Source organism: Leptodactylus fuscus, chromosome 5 (genome assembly GCF_031893055.1).
Source record: "Leptodactylus fuscus isolate aLepFus1 chromosome 5, aLepFus1.hap2, whole genome shotgun sequence".
In the NCBI taxonomy this organism is placed as follows: Eukaryota; Metazoa; Chordata; class Amphibia; order Anura; family Leptodactylidae; genus Leptodactylus; species Leptodactylus fuscus.
The window spans coordinates 60,172,591-60,194,012 of NC_134269.1; the positions used below are offsets into that span (position 1 = coordinate 60,172,591).

A 21,422-nucleotide genomic window follows, 5' to 3' on the forward strand; every position below is an offset into this window, starting at 1 on the left:
CTTTAGAATCTTCTTTGCATGTGATGACTTTCACTTCCATAAATTTTGCCATTAAAACCAGAACAAATGAATTGGTGTGAAATCTCTGTGTTCCCCCATTTGATCTGTTATGCATCCGTATTATAGGTCCTGTTTTGAGGCTGCAAATCCCACCCTATTTACCAGGTCCTATGACCTGAACTAGCAGCATCATGAGGATCCTTGTGTTTTATTTATTTATTTATTTATTTATTTATTTATTTATTTTTTTGCTGCACGACGCCACGTGGGGCCTTGGCCTTAAATAGAAAAGTACCGTAAATTAAAAACCAAAAACTTCTCTCTTAAAATGTGATTGGAAACCTATAAAGTTTGGGTAAAAACCTCACTTGGGGGAATAAATCAGAACTCCCTATAAGAATTAGACACTTTTAAATATGGCAGCAATGTCGTAAGCTGCGCCAGATTTTGCGCCGAGTGTCCTACAGTAGTTTTGAAGGGATTTATTTTGCAGTGTGTTGTTGCGACTTTTTGTTTAGCCGAGTGGCCTATTAGTTTATGCAGCATATTCTTAGACCGTTTTAGCCACGTTCCTTACAAACCAGCGAGCTCATTGCGTTTCCATGTTCATATAGGAGAATACCTTTAGTTTGTGTCAGTTTGAATGTTGGCAGATAAGCTTCAGTCTATTCTGCCCACTATGTACAGTACATGGCCCACTGCTGTATGATGGCAGTATTAGGCTTTCTTCCACTTCATCACTTTGGGTGTAATCCAGGTTTAGAATTTCGTCTTAACATTATGTACACCTTAAAAATGCCTTTGCCATACTTCGCTTCCCAATGTTAAACATTCAGGTCACGCTTTGTGTAAAGTTTATTTCTTCTAGGGTCTCCACAGTCCTGCTCTCATTCTTTGTAGAAAGTCCTGCATAACATCCTTCTTGTCCATAAGTCTTGTGGACATACGCATCTGTATAACGTTTACAATAGCGTCTCGGGCTCCTGTAAGAGTGGTATGTGTATATAAAAAAAATAGTCCCTTTGGCTGACTGCCATGTACATACACAGCAATGCTTTTACCCATGAGAGTGCTGGATTTTATCTTCCTCCTTGCCACCCCCTTTTTTCCTCTCCTGTGTGTGTTAGGCCCCCATGTATACAACCATAGTGTTGGTGTGCTATGCAATTTTTGCATACTGAGCCATTAGTTCCTTTGGGCCCATGTCTGTGGGGACTGTGAACCTGGGCAGGTGCTATTCCAGTCCATTCTGTGTGTAATGGACAGCTTCACTACACATGACCATGTACATGTAGCCTTTATATTGGCAAATGACGCCATGTGGAATTTTCAAGAAAAGATTTGGAATGGTTTCATATTTTCCTAATATGGTTATGTTAGGAGGTGCTTTTAGGTGTTCTATTATATGGATGCCAAGCTTTTATAGTCTATGGCTTTTTAATATTTACAAATAAACATGTGTTTAAGGCCTGGTTCACATCTGCGTTCAGTATTCTGTTCAGGGAGTCCTAATGGGGACCCCCTAAACAGAATACCGAACACATTGACAGATGGTGAGCTTATGAAAACACATGGACCCCATAGACTATAATGGGGTCCATGTGTTTTCCGTGCACTGTCTGTATGAGTTATGCGGAGAGAAAAGTACTTCATGAACTACCTACCTCTCCGCATGACTCAAGTGGAGACCACATGGAAAACACACAGACCTCATTTAAGTCTATGGGGTCCGTGTGCTTTCTGTGCTCACCGCTTGTTAGTGCATTTGGTATTCCGTTCATGGCGGTCCCCATTTGGATTCCCCAAACGAAATACCGAACACAGATGTGAACCGGGCCTAAGTGGCTGTCAGTGTATCGGGTGTGTCTAATACAGAAGTACAAGCCCATTTATGAATCAGTGAGGGGCTTGGTCAAGGTGGCCTATAGGCCGGGGCCCCATGTGGTGTAAACTCTGTGAAAACGCTGCAGAAAAAATTGCAGCAGTTTACATTCAGAGTGGATGGGATTCTAGTGAATCCCATGCCCACTTTGCAGTAAAAACCGCGGTGGGGACAAGCAGCAATTTCCAAAACCGGTGTAGTTTTGGAAATTGCAGCATGTCAATTATACCTACAGAAATGCCAGTGGTTTCCCCATAGGTATGACTGAAACAGAAAGTCTGCAGAAGAAACGTCTGTGAACTTTCTGTCTAAAGCACTGCGGGAAGAACTGTGATTCGTTGTCGCCATAGTTTTTTGCTGCGCCACATGGGGCCTTAAAGCAAATCTGTCACCATGAAAAGGCAGCCTAATCTTCAAGAAGTTTCTTACAGAGCAGGGGTTGCTGAGCAGGTTGATGTATAGTTTTGTGTAAAAAGATAAATTAATATTTAATTTTTGTTTTCATTATATCTTTGTTTTTCTCTATGCTTACAAACCTTTATGGGAACAAGAAGGCGGTCCTATCAGTGATGGCAGAGATGGCTGCCAGTCACGCACGGAGGATTGTCCAACGCTGGTAGGATGACTCCATGACTATCTAAGTGTAGAAGGAGGAAAGCTAGAAGAGACTAAATGAAATATCTGGAATCGGATCGGCTGATCCGAACAGTACTCGCTCATCTCTAGGCTACTGCTGAGATCAGCTGCTCCTGCTCTAGAACATGCAGCTTGCTGGCTGGTTCCCTTTAAGGTTTGTTTACAGCTCTCCGTTTCTTCCACGTGTTAAGGAAAACAAATCTGTCTTATGTGTGAACTAGCTACATATGTGGTGTCAGTCCTATCCGTCTCACAGGACCGTGGCCTTTACAATGTCAGTCCTGTCTGAAGAAAAGGAAAGGCCATTGATGTTCATTGTAGAGCCGTTTAGTAAAAAAGGGCACACATGATTCCTTTGGATAACTTTGGGATTAGTTGCGCCATCCGTTTCCTTTCGACCTTTATATAAAGAGAGCTGAGCTTGAGCGCCAGAGCAGTGGATATCCAGCTTGGGTCTCAGTCACATTAGAGTCTTGTCTATTCTGGAATGCATTGATGTTTGGCAGATGACAAGCCGAATGGGATAGTTGCGATTTTTATCTCCTGTCATTTGTCCCCAGTGATAAGAATCTACAGGCTAACCTGATCAGTCGCAGAATACAGACTGTCATTAAATTAATAGCAGCCTGTATTCTATTTATGATGCACAAACACTCTGTATTTAAAGTGTTTTTTACAATTAAAAATACTTAAACACTTATGGCCTATCCTTGGCATTAGATCCTTAATGACTGATTGGTAGGGGTCCAACACTTGGGACCACCAAAGATCAGCCATTTCAAGACACCATAGTGGCTTTGCTTTGGTATTCCCAATCGATCCCATTCAGTTGAAACGAGCAGTATTGTTTCCTCGAGCTGCTGATCACTGCCCCCTCCCCAAATCAGATATTGATAGTCTATCCTAAGTTCATAAATAGGTAAATCTTACAAAATCCCTCGAAGATGCAAGTGTTTGCTCATTGCCTACTGGAAGATGAGGAGACACGTGGCATTTTGCTTCCTTATGGTTTCAGTGCTTAGTTTTTACAATTGATATAATGGATAATATCTAAATAGCATTTAGTGCAAGTTTATAGTTGTAGCTTCATGATGGGCAAATCTACTTGTAACCTCTATGAAAGCAGCCAGCGCTGGCTGGTCGTCTGGGGGAATGTGAGTACTGTCTCAGTGTTTCCTACATTTTTTACCTAGTGCTTGAGGATAATTCAGGTGGAGTGTTTGCTTTACTGTCTTAAAGCTATCCAACAGCAATCTTATACATTTTTGTAGGGGTCTACTTGGAGAACTAGTCTGGCCATACACATTAGTCGGTTGTCAACTTTACACTTGTTTGGCAGACCGCTATTTCCCGTAAACCTTCTTATATATGTATATTCAGGAGCTATTACTAAACCAACTTGTCAAAGGATTGTGAGGTGACATATTGGAGAACTTTCCTATTGCCACCAATGACCACCATGTCACTGCTTTCCTGTTATCCTGCAGAATACATTGGGGTCCTATAGTAAGTTAGTAACCAAACTACTGCAAGTTCACTTGTCTTAAGCCATGCGGACTTTCTATCTTGCCGCCATAGGATGACCACTAAAATGTCACAACTTTACATCTGTCTGACTGTGGTGTAGGCAACCTGTGTTGTGTCCACAGCATATACAGAACTGTATACGCTGACTGGGGCGTTCCTTCCTCACCAAACATTAAACCGTACATAGTGGTTGTGATACACAGTTGCAGCTTTACTTACTTTTATAATAAATCCAGCCTGAAAATATGTGAATTCTGTTCATTGGGTATCAGTTTTCGGACCACCATCACAACAAAGTGTGAGAAATTCTTCAGAAGCAAACAGTAAATACGTTGGCCTATGCGTGCGAGCCCTGGCACCGCTCCCAGGACTCGCCTTTGATTCCGAACCCTTTTGTTTACCAGTCTGTTGTGGAAAAAGGATAATTGGTACTTGCCTTCTGAATTTGTATCCTGTAAATGGCTTTGTGGGGAGTAGACCTCAAAGGTTTCCTATTCATTTGGAAAGTGGCTGGAACCTGCCAGGGTGGTTTACTGGGGGGCCCTCTACATGGCATTTTGTGTGCATATTCATGGAAGCTTATTTTCTTTTCTTTGCCTTTATGGTAACCTGTAAAGTTGCTGCTGAGTAACTATAGGATCTTATTCGAGATGCTGCACGCTGAGGTGCCATGGGGAGTCATAGCGGCGAGGCCTGGATCAGGATCTGCATGGCCCATCTTTAGAACAGGCCACAGATCGTGGGGTGGGAATCCCAACCAAAAAGCTCTTCAACATGGCAGCTGTGTTCTGGTGAATTCTATGGTCTGTTCATTGTTTACCTCTGCATGGAGATAGATAGGATGGTGTAAACAAAAATTAAGAGGTTGTAGGTTTTGCTTAGTCTGGTGTCATCTGATTTCACGCCATAGACAAACCCACCACAAAATCGTCATACAGAGGTGGCGTGTGAAGCTATTATGTCATAACTATACATCATAATTTTAATCCAAAAAATAAAGGTGCACCAGCTACATCCAGAATGGAAATCAGAAATATTGCAGCAGATATGTAAAATTTAACTTTTATTCTTCATTTTCAAATAAAAAAGTTACATCGTAACTATGGTGGTACATCAACAATAAAGCGACGCGTTTCGAGACATGTAGTCTCTTCCTCTCGGCTTAAACTTATGATTACCTCCACATCTTTTAAACCATAGCGTTGATTAACCACTCCCACCTGCTGCCAATTAACTCTTACTTTTCACTCATTTAACACATTGCATGAAACATACAAACATTGTACTTCTATATGTTTTCCATGTTAATCGTTATCAGCATATTCTCATATCTATAAAAACATATATATATTACTGCTGCATAAAACTTAATACAAATCGCTTAGTCTAAACCATGTCTGATTACCCATAATGCCATATAAAAAATAAATAAATAAACCATATAGATTTTATAATACTTATAATGGTTCCTTATTTTCCACTATATTAAGTTTCTTCATAACACAAGAGGAACCTTACTAATGTAATGTATATGTATGATTCCCACTCACATTTGTTGATATATTAACGGCTTCTGCCTAAAGCTCCAGCCCGTATCCATTTCTCACAGAATCCCGTGATCTGCACGTGACTACTTTTATCACATGATCAAAAACGCTCTACTAATTGGAACGCATACGTAAACCAGGAAGTGCCCGCTTGAACCGCATATTCATCCATTGCTTCATTAAAGGTGAGTATTTAATTTTTGACACTGTACCTTATATTGTATTGTACTATGTGCCTAATTTGATGTTAACTATAAACATTTAATACTTCATACTACTCAATTGATATTTTATTTACCTTTTAAGTTCTCTTATAAATTTTTAAACATCATTAACTTGTATACATGGAATATTTGTGTTCAATAAATATAAGAAATATCTGTTCTCATATTTAAGCCTGTTGGATAACGTGTCTTCAACCTCATTATCCAAAAAGCCTCTCTAAGGAGAACTTTTTTCCGCCAATCCCCTCCACGTGGGGGTTTGGATACATATTCAATAGCGTAATATTTAAGACTCGAGGTATTACCCTTGTGTTTGACAAAGAAATGTCGTGATGCTCCTGACACTCCCTCATTATCTTTGTTACAGCCTGCTACATGTTCCGCTATCCTAATTTTGACTGATCTAATCGTGCAGCCGACATACATTAGCTGACACTGTATGCATTCAATAACGTACACCACATGATCTGTGGTACAATTTAAAAAAGCTAGAATGGGAAAACTTTGTGAATTTCCTGAATTATAAAATCTAGTCGTCTTTTTAACATACTGGCACGCTCCACACCTATTCATGCCACATTTGAAAAAACCTACCATATTAAGCCAAGTGGAAGGAGTTTTAGTTATATTACAAAACAAACGTTTTCAAATGTGGCATGAATAGGTGTGGAGCGTGCCAGTATGTTAAAAAGACGACTAGATTTTATAATTCAGGAAATTCACAAAGTTTTCCCATTCTAGCTTTTTTAAATTGTACCACAGATCATGTGGTGTACGTTATTGAATGCATACAGTGTCAGCTAATGTATGTCGGCTGCACGATTAGATCAGTCAAAATTAGGATAGCGGAACATGTAGCAGGCTGTAACAAAGATAATGAGGGAGTGTCAGGAACATCACGACATTTCTTTGTCAAACACAAGGGTAATACCTCGAGTATTAAATATTACGCTATTGAATATGTATCCAAACCCCCACGTGGAGGGGATTGGCGGAAAAAAGTTCTCCTTAGAGAGGCTTTTTGGATAATGAGGTTGAAGACACGTTATCCAACAGGCTTAAATATGAGAACAGATATTTCTTATATTTATTGAACACAAATATTCCATGTATACAAGTTAATGATGTTTAAAAATTTATAAGAGAACTTAAAAGGTAAATAAAATATCAATTGAGTAGTATGAAGTATTAAATGTTTATAGTTAACATCAAATTAGGCACATAGTACAATACAATATAAGGTACAGTGTCAAAAATTAAATACTCACCTTTAATGAAGCAATGGATGAATATGCGGTTCAAGCGGGCACTTCCTGGTTTACGTATGCGTTCCAATTAGTAGAGCGTTTTTGATCATGTGATAAAAGTAGTCACGTGCAGATCACGGGATTCTGTGAGAAATGGATACGGGCTGGAGCTTTAGGCAGAAGCCGTTAATATATCAACAAATGTGAGTGGGAATCATACATATACATTACATTAGTAAGGTTCCTCTTGTGTTATGAAGAAACTTAATATAGTGGAAAATAAGGAACCATTATAAGTATTATAAAATCTATATGGTTTATTTATTTTTTATTTTTTATATGGCATTATGGGTAACCAGACATGGTTTAGACTAAGCGATTTGTATTAAGTTTTATGCAGCAGTAATATATATATGTTTTTATAGATATGAGAATATGCTGATAACGATTAACATGGAAAACATATAGAAGTACAATGTTTGTATGTTTCATGCAATGTGTTAAATGAGTGAAAAGTAAGAGTTAATTGGCAGCAGGTGGGAGTGGTTAATCAACGCTATGGTTTAAAAGATGTGGAGGTAATCATAAGTTTAAGCCGAGAGGAAGAGACTACATGTCTCGAAACGCGTCACTTTATTGTTGATGTACCACCATAGTTACGATGTAACTTTTTTATTTGAAAATGAAGAATAAAAGTTAAATTTTACATATCTGCTGCAATATTTCTGATTTCCATTCTGGATGTAGCTGGTGCACCTTTATTTTTTGGATTACAAGTATTCTTTGGGAGGAGTCCACCCAACACCGTGCTCTCTGGAATTGGGACATTTCAAGCTTATATGGTGAGCTGAATTACAACTTTTTCTATATCATAATTTTAACGCAAGACAAGTGAATTTTGCGGTGGATAAATTGGCGCCACATGGGAAATCTATCCTGGTTAAAGGAAAAAGGGTGTGTGTGTGGTGTTATGAAGCGTCCTGTTTCCGACTGCAGATTGTAGGGGAGAACACACTGCTGCAGATTTATTAAGACTAGTTCTTCATACGCCAGTCTTGATAAAGGCCCCACCAGGCACACGAGCGGAATGGGAATTCTATGCCAGCCAAGAACTGGCATAGGTTTGCTGTATAGTGCATGCTGGCATGAATTATAATAGTTGAGGGGCACAGGCACCGTGGGCTGTGTCACTCTCTGCTCACATTTGCGGAATTTTCCGAGCAAGGTGCAGAACAGGGAATGCGTCACGCGCCGGTCACACTTTGTGCCAAATGTGCACCACATTATCCGACATCTATGCCAAAAATCTGGAATAGGTGCTGATAAATTCCCCAACTGGGCTTATTTGGGCTAGTTTAGTATATACTAGTATATTCTGTGTTGCAAGTGGCGTTTGTGTGCGGTTTACTTGTCTCATGATTTTATAGAATCTTAGTCATAACTTGTCACATGGTAACCGCCCTTCATGTTCTCCGCTCCTTTTTAATTATGGATTATTATCTTTGTGTGTCCAAATGTTAAAATGGTCCAGCTCCAGCCAAAAGGAGCGCTCTGGACTGAAATAGAAACTAGGTAGGTGTGGCATCAAAGAAATGCTGTAAGTGACGCCATTATGTTAAAGCACTAGCATGCTGTTCTCCTGGTTACCAAACCAGTATTAGGCCAAATAGATGTCCTATTCGAAAGTAATATGTCCATAAATAATGTAGGAATATTTCACACACTGGCCCAGATTTACTATTATGGTTATGACTAGAGTCTGGTGTAAGTGTGGCGCATGTAGTTTTATCTAGAAGGTTTCGACTTGTTAGATGTGTCGGTGAGGCTTCTCAGAAAAAGTGGGCCGACCTTAAATTTTCCAAAATCGTGTTATAAAATTCTGGGTCCAGGTAAACCAAAAGGTGGCATAAACAGACTCCTGAGGAATGCTACTAATATCTTCCCATGTTTCTCAGGAACATGACAGAAGATGCTTAGATGCTGACCCTTGGAGAATATTGTTTGTTTTATAGGTAACTTATTATTAGTGTTGTCTTTAACTCTTAAAAATGCTTATATCCCCATATATTCCAGGAATAATATTAGAATAATACCACCTGCTTTTTGCATTGAATATCCTTTGCACGTCCACCTCCGTAAATGTAGATAAAGGTGGACGCACATGCTCAGTATTGTATTGCTCCCCCTTGACTCCAGCAGGTATACAGAAGGATCCTTGGTGTGGTGAGCACGCTGCCTCTGAAGCTGCAGTCTGTTCTCTGTCTGTCGGAAGAAGTACTGAGCAAGTGGTAAGGAAGTGTGGTGGTGGGTCTGCCATTGTTCTCACTTGGCATTTCCTCAGACAAGCAGAGAAGATGCTGCAGCTTCAGAGGTAGCTGACTCACCACAGCAGGGATCCCTCTATGTCAGACCTGGGCAAAGTCCGACCCCCGGGCCACATCCGGCCCTCTGACTGATTCAGTCCGGCCCGCACAGCTTTGACTAGGGGGCGTGTCTAGGGGCGTGTCTAGGGGGGCGTGTCTTAGTGCCGGCCGAAGATGGAGATGTGGAGCGTGTCATAAAGTACTGAGAGATGTAAGGTGAGCTGCAGGGTGGAGAGAGAGAGTGTGTGTGTCTATATGTGTGTGTGTGTGTGTGTGTCTATATGTGTGCCTGTCTATATGTGTGCCTGTCTATATGTGTGCCTGTCTATATGTGTGTGTGTGTGTGTGTGTGTGTCTATATGTGTGCCTGTCTATATGTGTGTGTGTGTGTGTGTCTATATGTGTGCCTGTCTATGTGTGTGTATGTGTGTGTGTGTGTGTGTCTATATGTGTGTGTGTCTATATGTGTGCCTGTCTATATGTGTGCCTGTCTATATGTGTGTGTGTGTGTGTGTGTGTCTATATGTGTGCCTGTCTATATGTGTGTGTGTGTGTGTGTGTCTATATGTGTGCCTGTCTGTGTGTGTGTGTCTATATGTGTGCCTGTCTATATGTGTGCCTGTCTATATGTGTGTGTGTGTGTCTATATGTGTGCCTGTCTATATGTGTGTGTGTGTGTGTCTATATGTGTGTGTGTGCCTGTCTATATGTGTGCCTGTCTATATGTGTGCCTGTCTATATGTGTGTCTGTGTCTGTCTATCTGTATGTGTGTGTCTCAGCAACCTAGGGGGGGAAAAATGGAAGGGGAATGTTATACTAGGGCAGAGATGGCAAATGGAAGGGGGGATATGAAACTGAGGGAGAAATGGAGGGGGGGGGGGACATGAAACTGGGGGTAGATGAAGAGGGCACTTAGACTGGGGGGACATTAAACCGTGGAGGAAGCTGTAGGGGGACCTGTCTGCCTCTAGTTGCCCCCAGTTAATGTCACCCTTCAGCTACCCCTACGGTTTAATGTCTGCTTCCAGCTTCCCGATTTTAATGTCCCCCTCTAGTTGACCCCAGTTTCATGTCCCGCTCCAGCTGTCAATTTATTGCCCCCCTCCAACTACCCCCACTGTTTAATGTCCCCCTCCAGCTGCTCCAGTTATGTGTCCCCTCTAGTTTCCACCAGTTTATACTGGGGCACCAGGAGAGGGAGCTAATACTGTGGGCCAGTTGGAAGGGAACATTATAATGTGGAGGGATATAATGTACGGGTGACTGTAGGAGGATTATACTTTGTGGGGGCACATGGAAAGATGATTGAGAATGGGCGGAGTCAACGTAGAAGTGGGTGGAGCTAAATTTGCCATGGCACGGCCCTCTAGCATAGTTTCAATTTCTTATGCGGCCCCATGGGAAAATTAATTGCCCACCCCTGCTTTATGTAGTCAATGGAGCAGCATGTATGTCCACCTTGGCCCACTTGCTGAGGTGGACATAGAAAGGCTCTTCGCTAGAAGCAGCAGGTGGCACTATTCCTTCAATATCTGGGGATATAAGCACGTTCACAATTATGGCCTATATTTAATGTGGGAGAAAATACACCTTGTAGCATTGCATTTATTTTTTCCTTAGCACATACATTTAGATAATAGTTTTGTATTTGGACAACATCAGAGACTCTTAGATGACAGATCTCTTGGGCTAAGTATAGATTGCGTGACTAACAATATATGTGTGTGATTAAAGCATAAGAGCACTAAAAGTATTATTCAATGTGAAAACTCAATTGCATGAATCAAGCCTTGTTATGGCATTTAGTACAGGAGATACTTTATATACGTGTGACTGTTTATTTTATACATTCCAGGTTATTTAGGAATTCACTGGACAGCAAGAATTATTCTCAGACTGAGCGCCCAACTCCACGTGCATAGATGATGTCCCTCCTTAGTCAGCAGACTGTCCCCTCTCTAAAACCGCATATTACTAACACAGTGGTGCCACATTGCAGCTATCTCTAGTGTTGTGCCCATTAAGAAGCATATCACTAATGCTAGTAGCAATAAAAAAAAAAAAAAATCCGCACATAACTGCCCATATCAGTGTGCCAGAATAATTCGTCACCTAATAGTGCCCATTAATTCAGAGGTTTGCCAATGCAAATGTACCAAGCATAGCTGTCATGGTTTACTTATAAGATAACAAATAATTTATAATCCGCTAAAGGGAGATTACATGCAAATAGCAATCTAGCAGCAGTTTTAGGTCAGCCTCATATTTGCATTTGAGATTTCATTAGGAGCTTCAGTCACAGGTTTCATTCAAAAGCTAAAAATGCTGGGCTCTCTAATGGAAACCCAATGATACCTATTCTAATCAGCTGGGCCATTTTCTTTGTATCTATTGTACAAGGTGGCAGGTGCTTCCATTATTTTTGTTGGGTCTGCTTAAGGCTAAGGCTCCACGTTGCGGAAACTCAGCTTTATTTGTTGCTGATTTTGTTGCCGTTTTATGAGCCAAAGCTAAAACTGGCTACAAAAGGAATGGGTAATTTTTAGGAAGTTCTTCTACTTCTACCTTCTGCTCAATCCACTCTTGGCTTTGGCTCAAAAACTACTGAGGGGCTTAACATACAAAAGGTATGTGTGGAATAGCCTTTCTAAAGGCTATGCAAGGATATGTTTAGTTATGAGTTATGAGTTTTCCCAATGATAGAGCTCCTTTAACAGCTCATACACCTGAGAATGGACAGGGATGTTCTCTGTGTGTGGCTGAACATTTCAGTGGATGGGAGCTGATCTGCAGTGACCTAGTTTGGCCATTACACAGAGAGCAGCGCTGTCTGCTTCGTGTTCTATTCTCTGTAAATCAGCTGCTGAGAATAGTGGTTGGTGAGGTGCTGGTTTTCTGCTCCTCACTAATATGATAATAATGACCTATCCTTGTGATAGGTCATCAATATTTTTAGGCTGGAACACCTCCTTTTAATATTTACTATCTTTCTAATAGAGAAAGGACTTTGGGGAAGGGGGAAAAACAGCATTTTTATACACTGGTCCTAAACTTAAGTGCAGTAGAATAACACTAGTGTTACTCTGTCTAAAAGGGAAAAAAAAATTCCTCGCCTCTCCCCGATCTTTCGTTTCCAGTGGTGATTGTTAGTCTTTCCTTTACAGGTCCCCCAACTATTTGTGTCTGGTGACCACAGCAGCCAATTTTAGGCCTCAGTGGTGACCTCTTCACAAACTGTACATCATAGTCACTTGTTTGTGAAGAGGTCACCGTTGAGGCCTGCGATTGGCTGCAGCAGTCACTGCGCACAAATAGGACGACGCTGGTGATGTCAGCTGGCAGATCTGTATACAGAAGATCGGAACTGTCCCTGTTGGAAACAAAACCCCAAGGAGAGATTAGTAGTAGTAATAGAATAATAATAATAATAATAAATTTTATTTAAATATCACCAACATATTCCGCAGCACTTAACAATGCTGATTCTTCTTCTTTTGGATTATTTTATCTTGACATATAATATATATTTTTTTGATTTTAGGCACTGAAATGTTCAAGAATTTTCCCTGATCTGATCCCATCACACAATAGGTAAAGAGTACTATTAAATTATTTCATTTAGTGACTCTTAAATCTTTATTCAGAAATACTTAGACTTAGGCATAGTCCATGTTCCAAAATACAGGAGTTTCGTTTTTGGAAAGTTATCACACTGACATTTCTCCTTTCCTTGTTCTGGTCATTGGGACCATTGTCGATTGAGATCTGCCATGGAAATGCTTATATCTTTTTTGGCCTATGTCCTTTGTACTGTTAGTATTCATCCTAGCTGAAAAAAGGTTTTGTGAAATTTTCAATGTATAACCAATCCCCAGTGTCTAACAACTGGGAGGCCTCTTATACCCCTATCTGAATGGAGAGGTAGGTGGCACTGCCCAAGATAACTGAGCGCTGTACTTGTCTTCTCTTCAGAAGTCCCATAAAGATAAATGTGTACCTGCTAAATTTTCTGTGCACAGGGGGTGAATGGGCAAGGGGATGAAACCGTACTGCAAGATCTTCATTCAAAGCATTAGTATGGGTCCTAGAGGATGGACTACAACTCATTATAAGGTGATGGCTTGTCTTAATAGCCCATCACTTTACATTTTACATCACTTCAATCGTTGCTATAAAGGTAAAGGAAACGTTTGGTGTATGTTGCATTTTCATTTAAGTTTTTCTGTTGTTTTCTTGGTTATATGCACATTTTTTTTTTGCCTTTAGTTCTTTCTGATTGATACGAATGCCCATAGCGATAAATTGTTTTAATCATTTAGAATTGGATCAGACAGAAATTTATTGCTTGAAATTGTCCAGACTTGTAAATGGGTTTTTAAACGGAACATTAAGATTGATTCCTTTTGTTCCGCATCCAAATATTGTCCAGGCTCATTCTGTTTTACTGTACGGAAGCAGATTGTGCCAAAAAAATGAACAATGAAGTGGAGTACGTTGGCAGTAGACTCTGTCTTCCTTTATGTCCTGTTTATTCAAAGGACACAACCCCTTGGTCTTCCACAAGGGGTTAATGATGTAATCTCACTTCTTCCACACTGAAGCTAAGAGGCAGTGATCTCTTTTATTGTTTTGACTTGTAAAGCTGAGATTGCAACACTGGAGTTCTGCTTTTCTTCCTATGCATTGCAGTGGGTGCTATCCAGTGAATGAAAAGGTAAGACTATAAGATTTAGGCCCAATTCACATCTGCGTTTGGGCCATTCTGTTCCCCTCTCCGTATGAAGAATGTAGAGAGGGGAACACAATGCGCTGCAAGCAACACTTCTCTCTCCACGTTTTTGTGTGGAAGCCGAGCGGAAACTACAGACCCTATTATAGTCTATGGCGTCAACGAGTTTCCTAAGGTAACAGCTTTTTTTATGCAGATTAGGTTTCCGTTTCAAGGGTCCCCAAGCCAACTCCCCAAATGGAAACCTGTGCGCAGATGTGAACTGGGCCTTACTATAAGACTATGATGACTTGTCAGACAGACCTATCAGAAACGTCAGCTCATTGTCTTTCTCTCTAGCTGAGACCCTTGCCAGTTGTCTCTGTTCTTATGGTGTGTGTGTGTGTGTGTCGGGTGGGGTGTAAGGTCATGATTTTATCAGGTTGTTCGGTCTTCATATTCAAAGTTTTGGAGTCCTTGGAAGCTGGAGCCGTGTTTTAAGGTTGCTTGTTCTGTCTGTTCTCTCTTTTTGATTTTGTGAACTGTTAAAAAGTAAAGAATTTTTGGCTTTCATCTATTTATTTATTTTTTGGCTTTGGCAACATCTGCGTCGTAGGCTCCATTGCAGATTCTGCAGTTTTGTTTGGTCCAGTAAAATAATGAAAACCAGAGAGACTGAACTAACTTACACTTATTATAGTAAAGAGTCCATTGGGTGTTTTTTGCCATGCCACGGATTGCAGACGAAGCCTAAATCATCTGTGCGCTGAACACGTTGACCACAAAGTGCTACAAAGTGTCATTACCCAGGCGGCATACAGTTGTATCCACATCCCTGAGAGCAGAATTGAGGCTCGTTTCACATCTGCGCATAGGTTTCCAATCTGGTCGTCCGCTTTGGAACCCCCGAACGGAAACGTAATCCGCACAAAAAAGCAGTTACCTAAGGAAATCAGCGGATTATAGACTATAAAGGGGTCCGTTTAGTTTCTGTTTGGTTTCTGCCCAAAAAGGGTGAAAATGCAGAGGGGAATAGAATCCTTGTACAGATACCGGGCGCAGATGTGAACCCAGCCTGAGTAAGTGTAATCATTGCTTTTAATTTCAGTACAGCTATGCCTATGACTGCCAGGCGGGCGGTCCTGAGCTGGACCAGACTTGGGGACGGACACTATGCAAACTTGTAATATTTCTTTAACTACTCGTGACTTTTTGTGCTGTCTCTAACACCTTTCAAAAAGTTGGTAGGGCTTTGAGGGAGGCATCGGGCCCCCTGCAGCCCTGCAAATTTATTATACTTTATGGCAGAAACCACATTAAAGCTTGCACAGGTGTAGGGAACGCCAGTCTTGAGAAATCTCCCCGGAAGATTTTGGAAATGCAACATAAACTATATTAGAATATTGTGTGACTTTTAATTTCAATTAAACCAGAAAAACCTTTTATGTACTTCCTATTGAATATGGGAAGTGGTGTAAATTCCCCTGAGTGTGTTTATGTGGGGGAAAGACTGAAACTGGTTAAAGATAAACTTGTTGGTGGAGGCAGACCGTTTTAGTGGTTTCTGCTTACAGTTCCTTTTCACCTGCCATGGACAGGACAGATAACAGATTATCCAGAGTAACACAGTTTACAGTAACCTTTTATATCTTCCTTTTTATGATCTCATCGTTCTATAACGTTTCTACGTGTCCTTGCTCCAGTACCTTCCATATTGTCACCATTTCCAGGTACTGTCCAGCATGCTTAGCTTATAAGGAAGGCAGCTGTCCTGTTGTAGCTTCCACCCATCCAGAAAGTAAACAAGATGATGATGTAATGGTGAAGCCTGAATAGCCGGGCAGCGCACGCAACGCACACAGTTGGACGAGAGAAGTCCCATCTATTTACCAGTTTTGTGGAAATGAAACTTCTAGCAGACTGTCTTAACCATGTGATTGCTACTTACGAGTATTGTGTGTCTAAAGACCTTTTTGTACGACCATTTGAATTGTTGGACTTTTCAGCATGTTTTGGATTGCTACAATTCAGAGGTTTCCCATATTCTAAGCTGCTAACTTATTGCTAGGTCTTTTGGACCTCACCAAACCTAATAATGAGGGGGGCCCCAGTGCTGTGTTTGTGATGCATCCCCTTGTGTTCCTGAAATAGCTGTGATCCTGGCCACTGCTTGTGCACGGGGCTGCAGTTGTCTCCATTTACATGAACAGGGCTGTGCTGCAGTTTTCTTCATTTTAACAGCCCGACTCTGCAGGGATAAATTCGATGCAGCACTACACCAGAATAGTGGGAGACAGAAGGGTCTGCACCTCCTCCCCACACCAATCATAAAGTAATATAAAATGGGAATGGTACTTTAGTCTGACACCCCAAGTAGCGAGCCACAGCCAGATCAGTGGCCAGATTTATGCTTTACATTTACACTATGTTCTTTGTGTTACGGTTACACTCTGTCTCCGATTTATCAACCCCATTGTTTTCCAGGTCTATTCATATATTGGACACATCCTCCGGCAGTCTGCATGCCAGTACTGCAAGTATGTCACTGGGATAGATGGGTAATGCACACAACACACACAGTTGTACAAGCTTGACATAGATTTCAATCATCATTTATACTAGCAATCTGGCAGAATTACTAAATCTGAGATTTTATGCTTGATTCACATCTGTGTTCGGTATTCTGCCCGGGGAAGTCCGCATGGGACCCCCCCCAAACGGAATACCAAATGCAACTGCAAGCCGTGTGCAGTTACAGCACACGGACCCCATAGACTATAATGGGGTCCGTATGCTTGCCGCGCGTGAATCATGCAGACCGGAAAGTAGATTGTGAAGTACTTCCTGTCCGCATGATCCCTGTGGCAAGCACATGGATCCCATTATAGTCTATGGGGTCCGTATGCTTACACTGGCAAACCGCTTGCAGTTGCATTCGGTATTCTGTTTGGGGGTCCCTGTGCAGATTCCCCTGAATGGAATACCAACGCAGATGTGAACGAGGCCTTGCCCTGCAGGTAGGGTCACCTGAATCAAGCATTACTTTTCCCTTGTGGATCACTGCCTCAGTTGCAGTTTTTGTCAATATGTAAAAAAGATTTTTGAGCACTAAGGCGTTGCTGCTTACCTAAAGAATGAAGCAATGGCAACACCCATGTTACTTCAAAGAGCTTATTTGCATGTTGATTTAAAACAGCAATATCTTGAAGAAATTGTGTCATTTAAAAACATGTTTTTAAACTAAAAGCATGTAGAAGTAACCTTTAGAAAGGCTATTCTTCTTACCTTTATTTTGCAGGTCTGTGCCACCATTTTTGAATTTTGTCTTCTTTCTTCATTATGGTAATTGTACTCAGAAAGGAGAGGGGCGTTCCCCCTTTGCTCAGAGCACAGCATTGTTCTCAATTCCAGCGCCGCCTCTGTTTTCCACGTCTCCTCATCTTCATTCCTCTTCTTTCACTAGACTACCACAAAATGGCCGACGGACACGCACAGTCGTCTGCTCCGTCGGCCATTTTGCGGTGGTATTGTGTAAGAAGAGAAGGATATGCAGAAGACAGAGGCGACACTGGAATGGATGAAAACGCTGTGCTCTGAGCACAGTGGGAACACCCCCTCTCTTTTCTGAGTACAATCAGCATATTGAAGAAAGAAGACAAAATTCAACAGTGACGCACACCTTCAAAATAAAGGCAAGAGATGAATATCCTTTCTAAAGGCTATTCCTACGTGCTTTTAGCTTAAAAACATTTTTTTAATGATAGAATCCCTTTAGGATATTGCTGTCTTTATCAATCTGCAAATAAGCTCTTTGGAGCAACATGGGTGTTACCATTGCTCCATTATTAGGTAAGCAGCAATGCCCTCATTGCTCAAAGACCTTGTTTACATATTGACAAAAAACTGCAACTGAGGCAGCGATTCACAGTGGTAAAAGATTTAGACAAGTTAGGGTCATCTGAATCAATCTGCAGGGCTGGGATAATAAGGGGGGGGGGGGGGTGTTCTGGAGGTAGTCCCTTTAATAAATCTCCCCTTTGTCTTTGAGTAAAGGAAGCGTGCTAATTTCCTCATGCATGTGTAATACATGGACATAAGACTTTATATTTGTCTGTGTGGCGTAGACTCTATTATTTGCCTACAAACCCTGCAGACAGCTGTTTGGTTGGGAGTGCTGACGTTCATGGAACAATAGACTTGCTCACACTTCCTAATTTATAGCACATGGAGCTTCATTAAACTACAGCGACAAAAATAGAAGTGTTACCCAGATTTCAGCCGTCACTTGCAAGTTGGGGAGAGCTTGCTGGGTCAGTTGCCTTTTTTGTATGTGACGCCACCTCAAAATTTTGGTCCGTCCTCTTGCTTTATAGATGTTGGAAGTATACAGTAGGTTTATTGGCAAGGTGTGTACAGCTAAGTTCTTGAGCTTCCGTGAGGGCTTAAAGGCAACGTGTCACTATAAAATGGCTTGTTTATTCTAGTCACGTTTTATGCTAAACACGCTATTAAATATATTTTGGCGTTTTTTTTTGTTTTTTTTTAAATTGTATCTCTATTCTTATCTAAATTAAAAAAAAAAAAAATCTGAAAAATCCTGCAGTTCTGACACTGTCCACTAGGTCATAAAATATGCTAAGACTTGCTGTTTTCTGTGACAGCTGATTCCAGCTATCATTTATATTCATATTCAAGCCCTCAACACCTCCTGCCGCCTCCAGCTCAAGAACATCCACTGAATTTGCCCCTTCCTCACCCAGGAAACTACCAAGATGCTCGTCCAGGCCCTCATAATCTCCCGCCTAGACTACTGAAACACCTTTCTCCATGGACTCCCAGCTAACACCCTCGCCCCCCTCCAGTCCACCTTAAACTGCGCTGCTGGCTTAATCCACCTCACCCCCCGATCTTCATCGGCTGCTCCCCTATGCCAGTCCCTCCACTGGCTACCTATAGCCCAGCGAATTGAGTTCAAGCTACTAACGTTAACATACAAAGCAATCCACAACCTGTCCCCTCCATATATCTCTGACCTAATCTCCCGCTACCTGCCCACATGTAACCTCAGATCCTCCAATGACCTCCTACTCCGCTCTGCTCTCATCCGCTCCTCACACAACCGTCTCCAAGATTTCTCCCGTGCATCTCCCATACTCTGGAACTCCTTACCAAGACACATAAGACTGACCCCCACAATCACAGGGTTCAAGAAGGCCCTGAAGACTCACCTATTCAGGAAGGCCTACAACCTCCAATAACACTATCACGGAACTGCCATCTGTACAGTCTCCCCCTCTCCTCCTGTCTCTACCCCCTTTCCCTCATAGATTGTAAGCCCTCGCGGGCAGGGTCCTCTACCCCACTGTGCCGGTCGGGCATTGTTAGTATTATATCTATCTGTATATTCTGTGTACTGTATGTAACCCCCAAATGTAAAGCACCATGGAATTAATGGTGCAATAAATAATAATAATAATTTATATGCAGAGAAGACACAGAAGCCGCCAGTCACAATAGGTAATTTCACAGCTTATCTGTTTCCCCCTCCCCTGTTGTACAGGTTTGGAGCATGCCTATGACACTCTCCCATACCAGCGAATAGGGTCTGCTCTGGACGGTTGTGTCTATGGTATGGTTTTTCTATAGGACTCAGGAAGTCTGAGTTGTTTTTTTTTTTTTTTCTTTTTATGCTTAGTGGCAAAATTTGAGGAAACTTACATTTTTATAGAATTTTTTTAAACTTAACTATTAGATTGGAAAATTAAAATCTCCAAAAATTCTTAAATCTGTTTACCATACAGACATATTTTAATCAAGCAGTCGTTTCCTGGCGACACATTACCTTTTAGGTCTAGCGTGTGTGTGTAAGTTTAGTTGAAATGGTGTCTAATAGTCCATTGTCGGGAACAAAACAACAAGTGTAGAGATTGTATAATGTAGTGTTTATTAGATATCCGCCCCCTAGACTTCCAGGGAACAATTATCGTTGCTTCTATTGCAATGGTCTAATTTGTTACCTGAAAATTGCCCCCCCCCCCCCCATCTGCCTTGTTTGCAGGAGGACAGGAACATAAAGAACCACCTTTTTTATTAAATCCGCCCAAAATTAAAGAGGACCTTTCACCACTTTTGGGCACATGCAGTGTTATATACTGCTGGAAAGCTGACAGTGCGCTGAGTTCAGCGCACTGTTGGCTTTCCCGATCTGTGCCGGTGTAAAGAGCTTACGGTGCCGGTACCGTAGTGCTCTATGGTCAAAAGGACGTTTCTGACCATTAGCCAGAGACGTCCTTCTGCCTCGCGGCGCCTATCGCGCTGTACTGTGGAGCGTGGAGGAATGCCCCCTCCCGCTCTTGATAATTCTCGTCTATGGACGAGCTGTGTGAGCAGAGGGAGGGGGCGTTCCTCCCCGCTCCACAGTACAGCGCGATAGGCGCCGCGAGGCAGAAGGACATCTCTGGCTAATGGTCAGAAACGCCCTTCTGACCATAGAGCACTACGGTACCGGCACCGTAAGCTCTGTACACCGGGCACAGATCGGGAAAGCTGACAGTGCGCTGAACTCAGCGCACTGTCAGCTTTCCAGCAGTATATAACACTGCATGTGCCCAAAAGTGGTGAAAGGTCCTCTTTAAATATGACTCTGCAATTCTAACGCCACCGTCCTAGTTCTTTTAATATATCCTTTACAAGTAATCATTAAGTATACAACAAACCTAACCTCGTGTTGCAAGACACATGACATTAACTTGTCTTGCTTGTCAGGACAGAAAACTCCCCGCTGCTTGAATTCCTTGGGGGTATTATTCCAGGAATTTCAGTGCAGTACATGCATGTAACTTGGGCAGGAGGTAGAAGCACAGCAAATCTCTTACTGGTTTAACATTAGACTTGTAGTCTAGCTTTTTGATATTTAGTAATGACTTACAATTTTGTAGGACTAATAGAATAGTAAAGAGTAGATCCAAGAGTGTAACTGGTTATGTGGTCTTTAAAGCGCATCTCCAGTTATATTCACATGCGCTGTTCATTCACTTGTTTATAAGAAACTTTATAATATATCTTATCTTATTAAGGCTATCTGTTTTCTTTACCAGGTATTATGCTGTTCTCCTGCTCCTTATCATCAGTATGACTGCTTTGTTTACATTGAATTCTATTAGGTCTCCATGTTCACAGGTTGGAGGAGGGAGTGGGATTCTCCTGCCCACCCTTAATTGATTTATTGCCTTACTTTGTGCTCTCACAGCTTCTTATCTACAACTTAGCAGTGTTAACTAATTGCTG

The 21,422-nt window shown here is 41.6% G+C and overlaps 1 protein-coding gene across 8 annotated transcripts in view; it reads left to right on the top strand.

Moving 5' to 3' along the window:
• The window catches only part of AKAP13 (A-kinase anchoring protein 13), a 177,184-nt gene that overhangs the window by 21,374 nt on the left and 134,388 nt on the right, over nucleotides 1–21,422 (top strand). For 2 of the 8 annotated variants that reach the window (XM_075273246.1, XM_075273244.1), the window contains exon 2: nucleotides 12,969–13,018. The exons of 5 other annotated variants lie outside the window; for them this stretch is intronic. The gene's annotated coding sequence lies outside the window, so the exon portion shown is untranslated. Of the gene's footprint in view, nucleotides 1–2,433; nucleotides 2,499–12,968; nucleotides 13,019–21,422 lie in introns of all 8 variants that reach the window. One more of the 8 variants, XM_075273247.1, reaches the window with a different exon arrangement.